The sequence below is a fragment of the Oncorhynchus masou genome, chromosome 11 (assembly GCF_036934945.1).
Source record: "Oncorhynchus masou masou isolate Uvic2021 chromosome 11, UVic_Omas_1.1, whole genome shotgun sequence".
NCBI lineage: Eukaryota > Metazoa > Chordata > Actinopteri > Salmoniformes > Salmonidae > Oncorhynchus > Oncorhynchus masou.
Genome location: NC_088222.1, coordinates 35,669,730 through 35,677,229, shown reverse-complemented (window position 1 = coordinate 35,677,229; position 7,500 = coordinate 35,669,730). Strand labels below are relative to the sequence as shown.

The window sequence follows — 7,500 nt, the reverse complement described above, 5'->3', positions numbered from 1 at the left end:
GAGACAGAGAGAGAGCGAGAGACACAGAGAGAGAGCGAGAGACACAGAGAGAGAGCGAGAGTCACAGAGAGAGAGCGAGAGACACAGAGAGAGAGCAAGAGACACAGAGAGAGAGCGAGACACAGAGAGAGAGAGCGAGACACAGAGAGAGAGCGAGAGAGAGAGAGAGCGAGAGACAGAGAGAGAGCGAGAGACAGAGAGAGACACAGAGAGAGAGAGCGAGAGACAGAGAGAGAGCGAGAGAGAAACACAGAGAGAGAGACACAGAGAGCGAGAGAGAAACACAGAGAGAGAGCGAGAGAGAAAGAAAGACAGAGAGAGCGAGAGAGAAAGACACAGAGAGAGAGCGAGAGAGAGAGAGCGACAGAGACACAGAGAGAGAGTGACAGAGACACAGAGAGAGATCGACAGAGAGAGAGAGAGCGAGAGAGAGAGCGAGAGAGAGAGAGAGACAGAGAGACAGAGAGAGAGAGAGAGAGCGAGAGACAGAGAGAGCGACAGAGACACAGAGAGAGAGACACAGAGAGAGAGCGACAGAGACACAGAGAGAGAGAGCGAGAGAGAGAAAGCGAGAGAGAGAGAGAGCGAGAGAGAGAGAGAGCGAGAGAGAGAGAGAGCGAGAGAGAGAGAGAGAAGCGAGAGACACAGAGAGAGAGCGAGAGACACAGAGAGAGAGCGAGAGACACAGAGAGAGCGAGAGACACAGAGAGAGAGCGAGAGACACAGAGAGAGAGCGAGAGACACAGAGAGAGAGCGGCGACACAGAGAGAGAGCGAGCGACACAGAGAGAGAGCGAGCGACACAGAGAGAGCGAGAGACACAGAGAGAGAGCGTAGAGACACAGAGAGAGAGCGAGAGACACAGAGAGAGCGAGACACAGAGAGAGAGAGAGACACAGAGAGAGCGAGAGACACAGAGAGAGCGAGAGACACAGAGAGAGCGAGAGACAGAGAGAGAGCGAGAGACAGAGAGAGAGCGAGAGACACAGAGAGAGAGCGAGAGACACAGAGAGAGAGCGAGAGACACAGAGAGAGAGCGAGAGACACAGAGAGAGAGCGAGAGACACAGAGAGAGAGCGAGACAGAGAGAGAGCGAGACAGAGAGAGACCGAGAGACACAGAGAGAGCGAGAGACACAGAGAGAGCGCGAGAGACACAGAGAGAGCGCGAGAGACACAGAGAGAGCGAGAGACACAGAGAGAGAGCGAGAGACACAGAGAGAGAGCGAGAGACACAGAGAGAGAGCGAGAGACACAGAGAGAGAGCGAGAGACACAGAGAGAGAGCGAGAGACACAGAGAGAGAGCGAGACACAGAGAGAGAGCGAGAGACACAGAGAGAAGCGAGAGACACAGAGAGCGAGAGACACAGAGAGAGAGCGAGAGACACAGAGAGAGAGCGAGAGACACAGAGAGAGAGCGAGACACAGAGAGAGAGCGAGACACAGAGAGAGCGAGAGCGAGACAGAGAGCGAGCGAGACAGAGAGAGCGAGACAGAGAGAGAGCGAGACAGAGAGAGAGCGAGACAGAGAGAGACAGAGAGAGAGCGAGACAGAGAGAGAGCGAGTCAGAGAGAGAGCGAGAGACACAGAGAGAGAGCGAGAGACACAGAGAGAGAGCGAGAGTCACAGAGAGAGAGCGAGAGACACAGAGAGAGAGCGAGAGACACAGAGAGAGAGCGAGACACAGAGAGAGAGACACAGAGAGAGAGCGAGAGACAGAGAGAGAGCGAGAGACAGAGAGAGAGCGAGAGACAGAGAGAGACACAGAGAGAGAGAGCGAGAGACAGAGAGAGAGCGAGAGAGAAACACAGAGAGAGACACAGAGAGCGAGAGAGAAACACAGAGAGCGAGAGAGAAAGAAAGACAGAGAGAGCGAGAGAGAAAGACACAGAGAGAGAGCGAGAGAGAGAGCGACAGAGACACAGAGAGAGTGACAGAGACACAGAGAGAGATCGACAGAGAGAGAGCGAGAGAGAGAGCGAGAGAGAGAGAGAGACAGAGAGAGACAGAGAGAGAGAGAGAGAGAGCGAGAGACAGAGAGAGAGCGACAGAGACACAGAGAGAGAGCGACAGAGACACAGAGAGAGAGAGAGCGAGAGAGAGAGAGAGCGAGAGAGAGAGAGAGCGAGAGAGAGAGAGAGAGAGAGAGAGAGAGCGAGAGAGAGAGAGAGAGAGAGAGAGAGAGAGACAGAGAGAGACAGAGAGCGAGAGAGAGCGACAGAGACAGAGAGAGAGAGCGACAGAGACACAGAGAGAGAGCGACAGAGACACAGAGAGAGAGCGACAGAGACACAGAGAGAGAGCGACAGAGACACAGAGAGAGAGCGACAGAGACACAGAGAGAGAGCGACAGAGACACAGAGAGAGAGCGACAGAGACACAGAGAGAGCGACAGAGACACAGAGAGAGAGCGACAGAGACACAGAGAGAGAGCGACAGAGACACAGAGAGAGAGCGACAGAGACACAGAGAGAGAGCGACAGAGACACAGAGAGAGAGCGACAGACAGAGAGAGAGCGAGCGAGACAGAGAGAGAGCGAGCGAGACAGAGAGAGAGCGAGCGAGACAGAGAGAGCGCGAGCGAGACAGAGAGAGAGCGAGCGAGACAGAGAGAGCGAGAGACACAGAGAGAGAGACACAGAGAGAGAGCGAGAGACACAGAGAGAGAGCGAGAGACACAGAGAGAGCGATAGACACAGAGAGAGAGCGAGAGACACAGAGAGAGAGCGAGAGACACAGAGAGAGAGCGAGAGACACAGAGAGAGAGCGAGAGACACAGAGAGAGAGCGAGACAGAGAGAGAGCGAGACAGAGAGAGAGCGAGACAGAGAGAGAGCGAGACAGAGAGAGAGCGAGACAGAGAGAGAGCGAGACAGAGAGAGAGCGAGACAGAGAGAGAGCGAGACAGAGAGAGAGCGAGACAGAGAGAGAGCGAGACAGAGAGCGAGAGACACAGAGAGAGCGCGAGAGACACAGAGAGAGAGCGAGAGACACAGAGAGAGCGCGAGAGACACAGAGAGACAGATAGAGAGCGCGAGAGAAAGAGAGAGAGCGAGAGAGAAACACAGAGAGAGAGACACAGAGAGCGAGAGAGAAACACAGAGAGAGCGAGAGAGAGCGAGAGACAGAGAGAGAGCGAGAGACAGAGAGAGAGCGAGAGACAGAGAGAGAGCGAGAGACAGAGAGAGAACAGAGCGAGAGACAGAGAGAGAGAGCGAGAGACAGAGAGAGAGAGCGAGAGACAGAGAGAGAGAGCGAGAGACAGAGAGAGAGAGCGAGAGACAGAGAGAGAGAGCGAGAGACAGAGAGAGAGAGCGAGAGACAGAGAGAGAGCGAGAGACAGAGAGAGAGAGCGAGAGACACAGAGAGAGAGCGAGAGACACAGAGAGAGCGAGAGACAGAGAGAGAGACAGACAGAGAGAGAGCGAGAGACAGAGAGAGAGCGAGAGACAGAGAGAGAGCGAGAGACACAGAGAGAGAGCGAGAGACACAGAGAGAGCGAGAGACACAGAGAGCGAGAGACAGAGAGAGAGCGAGAGACACAGAGAGAGAGCGAGAGACACAGAGAGACACAGAGAGAGAGCGCGAGAGACAGAGAGAGAGCGAGAGAGAAACACAGAGAGAAAGACACAGAGAGAGAGCGAGAGAGAGAGAGAACGAGAGAGAGAGACACAGAGAGAGAGAGAGAGAGAGAGAGAGAGACAGAGAGAGAGACAGAGAGAGAGAGAGAGACACAGAGAGAGAGAGAGAGACACAGAGAGAGAGAGAGAGACAGATAGAGAGAGAGAGACACAGAGAGAGACACACAGAGAGAGAGAGCGAGAGAGACACACAGAGAGAGAGAGCGAGAGAGAGACACACAGAGAGAGAGAGCGAGAGAGAGACACACAGAGAGAGAGAGCGAGAGAGAGACAGTGAGAGAGCGAGAGAGAGACAGTGAGAGAGCGAGAGAGACAGTGAGAGAGCGAGAGAGACAGTGAGAGAGCGAGAGAGACAGTGAGAGAGCGAGACAGCGAGAGAGCGAGACAGCGAGAGAGCGAGACAGCGAGAGAGCGAGACAGCGAGAGAGCGAGACAGTGAGAGAGCGAGAGAGAGTAAGAGAGTGAGAGCGAGACAGTGAGAGAGCGAGAGAGACAGTGAGAGAGCGAGAGAGACAGTGAGAGAGCGAGCGAGAGACAGCGAGAGCGAGAGCGCGAGAGAGACAGCGAGAGCGAGAGCGCGAGACAGTGAGAGAGCGAGACAGTGAGAGAGCCAGAGCGAGACAGTGAGAGAGCCAGAGCGAGACAGTGAGAGAGCGAGAGAGACAGTGAGAGAGCGAGAGAGACAGTGAGAGAGCGAGAGAGACAGTGAGAGAGCGAGAGAGACAGTGAGAGAGCGAGAGCGAGAGAGCGACAGTGAGAGAGCGAGAGCGAGAGAGAGACAGTGAGAGAGCGAGACAGCGAGACAGCGAGAGAGCGAGACAGCGAGAGAGCGAGAGAGAGCGAGACAGTGAGAGAGCGAGAGAGCCAGTGAGAGAGCGAAAGAGACACAGAGAGCGAAAGAGACACAGAGAGCGAGAGCGACACAGAGAGCGAGAGCGACACAGAGAGCGAGAGCGACACAGAGAGCGAGAGCGACACAGAGAGCGAGAGCGACACAGAGAGCGAGAGCGACACAGAGAGCGAGAGCGACACAGAGAGCGAGAGCGACACAGAGAGCGAGAGCGACACAGAGAGACACACACAGCGTGCCCAGACAGTGCAGAGTAGACTGAATGCCAAGCAATTAATGGACAGCAGTACTCAATACGCAGTAATACATTTGCATTGTGTTAAATAGATTGAAACGGACTACCTGCTCAGTTGAACTAGATAGTGTGCTTCATGAGACCTGAAGACTGGACAGTGTGCTAAATGAGACCGGAAGACTGGACAGTGTGCTAAATGAGACCGGAAGACTGGACAGTGTGTTAAATGAGACCGGAAGACTGGACAGTGTGCTAAATGAGACCGGAAGACTGGACAGTGTGCAAAATGAGACCGGAAGACTGGACAGTGTGTGAAATGAGCCCGGAAGACTGGACAGTGTGTGAAATGAGACCGGAAGACTGGACAGTGTGCTAAATGATACCGGAAGACTGGACAGTGTGCTAAATGAGACCGGAAGACTGGACAGTGTGCAAAATGAGACCGGAAGACTGGACAGTGTGTGAAATGAGACCGGAAGACTGGACAGTGTGTTAAATGATACCGGAAGACTGGACAGTGTGCTAAATGAGACCGGAAGACTGGACAGTGTGCAAAATGAGACCGGAAGACTGGACAGTGTGTGAAATGAGACCGGAAGACTGGACAGTGTGCTAAATGAGACCGGAAGACTGGACAGTGTGCAAAATGAGACCGGAAGACTGGACAGTGTGTGAAATGAGACCGGAAGACTGGACAGTGTGTTAAATGAGACCGGAAGACTGGACAGTGTGCTAAATGAGACCGGAAGACTGGACAGTGTGTGAAATGAGACCGGAAGACTGGACAGTGTGTGAAATGAGACCGGAAGACTGGACAGTGTGTGAAATGAGACCGGAAGACTGGACAGTGTGCTAAATGAGACCGGAAGACTGGACAGTGTGTGAAATGAGACCGGAAGACTGGACAGTGTGCTAAATGAGACCGGAAGACTGGACAGTGTGCTAAATGAGACCGGAAGACTGGACAGTGTGTGAAATGAGACCGGAAGACTGGACAGTGTGCTAAATGAGACCGGAAGACTGGACAGTGTGCTAAATGAGACCGGAAGACTGGACAGTGTGTGAAATGAGACCGGAAGACTGGACAGTGTGTGAAATGAGACCGGAAGACTGGACAGTGTGTGAAATGAGACCGGAAGACTGTACAGTGTGCTAAATGAGACTGGGAGATTGGACAGTGAAATGCTGTGGGTTCTGGGATGAGCATTGAGAGGGAAAAGACTCACAATTAAAAATGTGCTTATACTACTTTATTTACACAACTATTAAAAATGTGCTTATACTACTTTATTTATACAACTATTAAAACGTGGTCTTTATCATCTGTGGGATGGAACGGTGTGAAGTTGAACTCAACCGGGTACAACTGTGATCATCAGCACTAACAGAGTGTCTACTTCACAGACAACCATTTCCACTTCATAACGTTCTAACCGAAAGTCTACCTCGACTTGAACTGTCACTGTCTGGCTGTACCACACGTACTGCAAATATTCCTGCATATCTTTGTCTTTTCACTGTCCTTCTCTCTCTTGGTCATTCTCCGCTTTGATCTGCTGCCAGGCTTAACCCCATACGGCCAGAGCAGTTTAACATCCCTCAAACGCTCACACACTCAAAACATGAGCGCACACCACACATACACACACTGATTGGAGTGGCGTGGTGATGGTACTCAGTTGATAAGTATGGTGTGTATGAGGAGGGGGAGGTTTGGTACAGTCAGTCCTGACAACGTGCTCTGCTTATAAAGAGACCCATCCACCATCTACTGGAGCAATCATACACACCTCCACAGCCTCTTCCCACTGGACACACACCGGTTGAATCAACCTGGTTTCCATGTCATTTCAGTGGAATTGAATTGACGTCTGTGTCCAGTGGGTTCCACCTCCCTTTCCACCACTATCCTCCTCCATCTTCTTCCACACTCTGTTCCCCCTCTCTTTCCTCTTACCCTCAGTCTTCCCCACCCCTCTCGCTCACCCCTCTCGCTCACTCCTCTCGCTCACTCCTCTCGCTCACTCCTCTCGCTCACTCTTCACCTTAAAAGGCGAGTTCTGTCTGTCTGCTGATATGACAGACTGACAGGAGACCCAGGCAGGGAGGAAAATCCCACCGCAACTTCCAACACTAAACACACACACACACACACACATAACGTTGGGGACAAATATACGTAAAAACAGGTAGACTTCTGAACAGGCAAACGCAACCAAAAACACACACTAACCACCTACCATGCAAAAAAGAAAGGTGTGAGCACAACCACAGACATGTAAAACCATCACACAGATATGTGCACACACACACGTCTACTGCCAGAAGCGGAAAAGCACAAAGACTGTCTCCCTCTCCCGCTGAGCAAAAATGAGAGGATAGAGAGAACCTGGCAAGAAACGACAGTAGCGACCGTCTTTACCCAGAATACAAAACAGCTCATTAACTAATAACACCCGGCTACATTTAAGACACTGTCACACACCAGGAACTTTACCATGCAACATCCACACTAACCTATTCATAGTACCAGCCAAGAAAGAACCTTACATATATAGTCATATAGACATACAGACAGATGCAATTGTTAATGCTACACACTATAGACTCAGAAAACACCCCAAATGTACAAAATACTCAGTACAGGATTAAAGACAGATTACAAAGGCTTTTCTATACACACAAGTTACTTCAAGTGTACTGTCACACACACTCTCACACACACATTACCGTATGTGCAGTTACAACACAGTCTGAGTACCAGTAGAATCTCCA

General features: G+C 51.9%; 1 protein-coding gene across 7 annotated transcripts in view; it reads right to left on the bottom strand.

Moving 5' to 3' along the window:
• The window catches only part of LOC135548594 (active breakpoint cluster region-related protein-like), a 229,614-nt gene that overhangs the window by 105,687 nt on the left and 116,427 nt on the right, over positions 1 to 7,500 (bottom strand). The window lies entirely within an intron of this gene.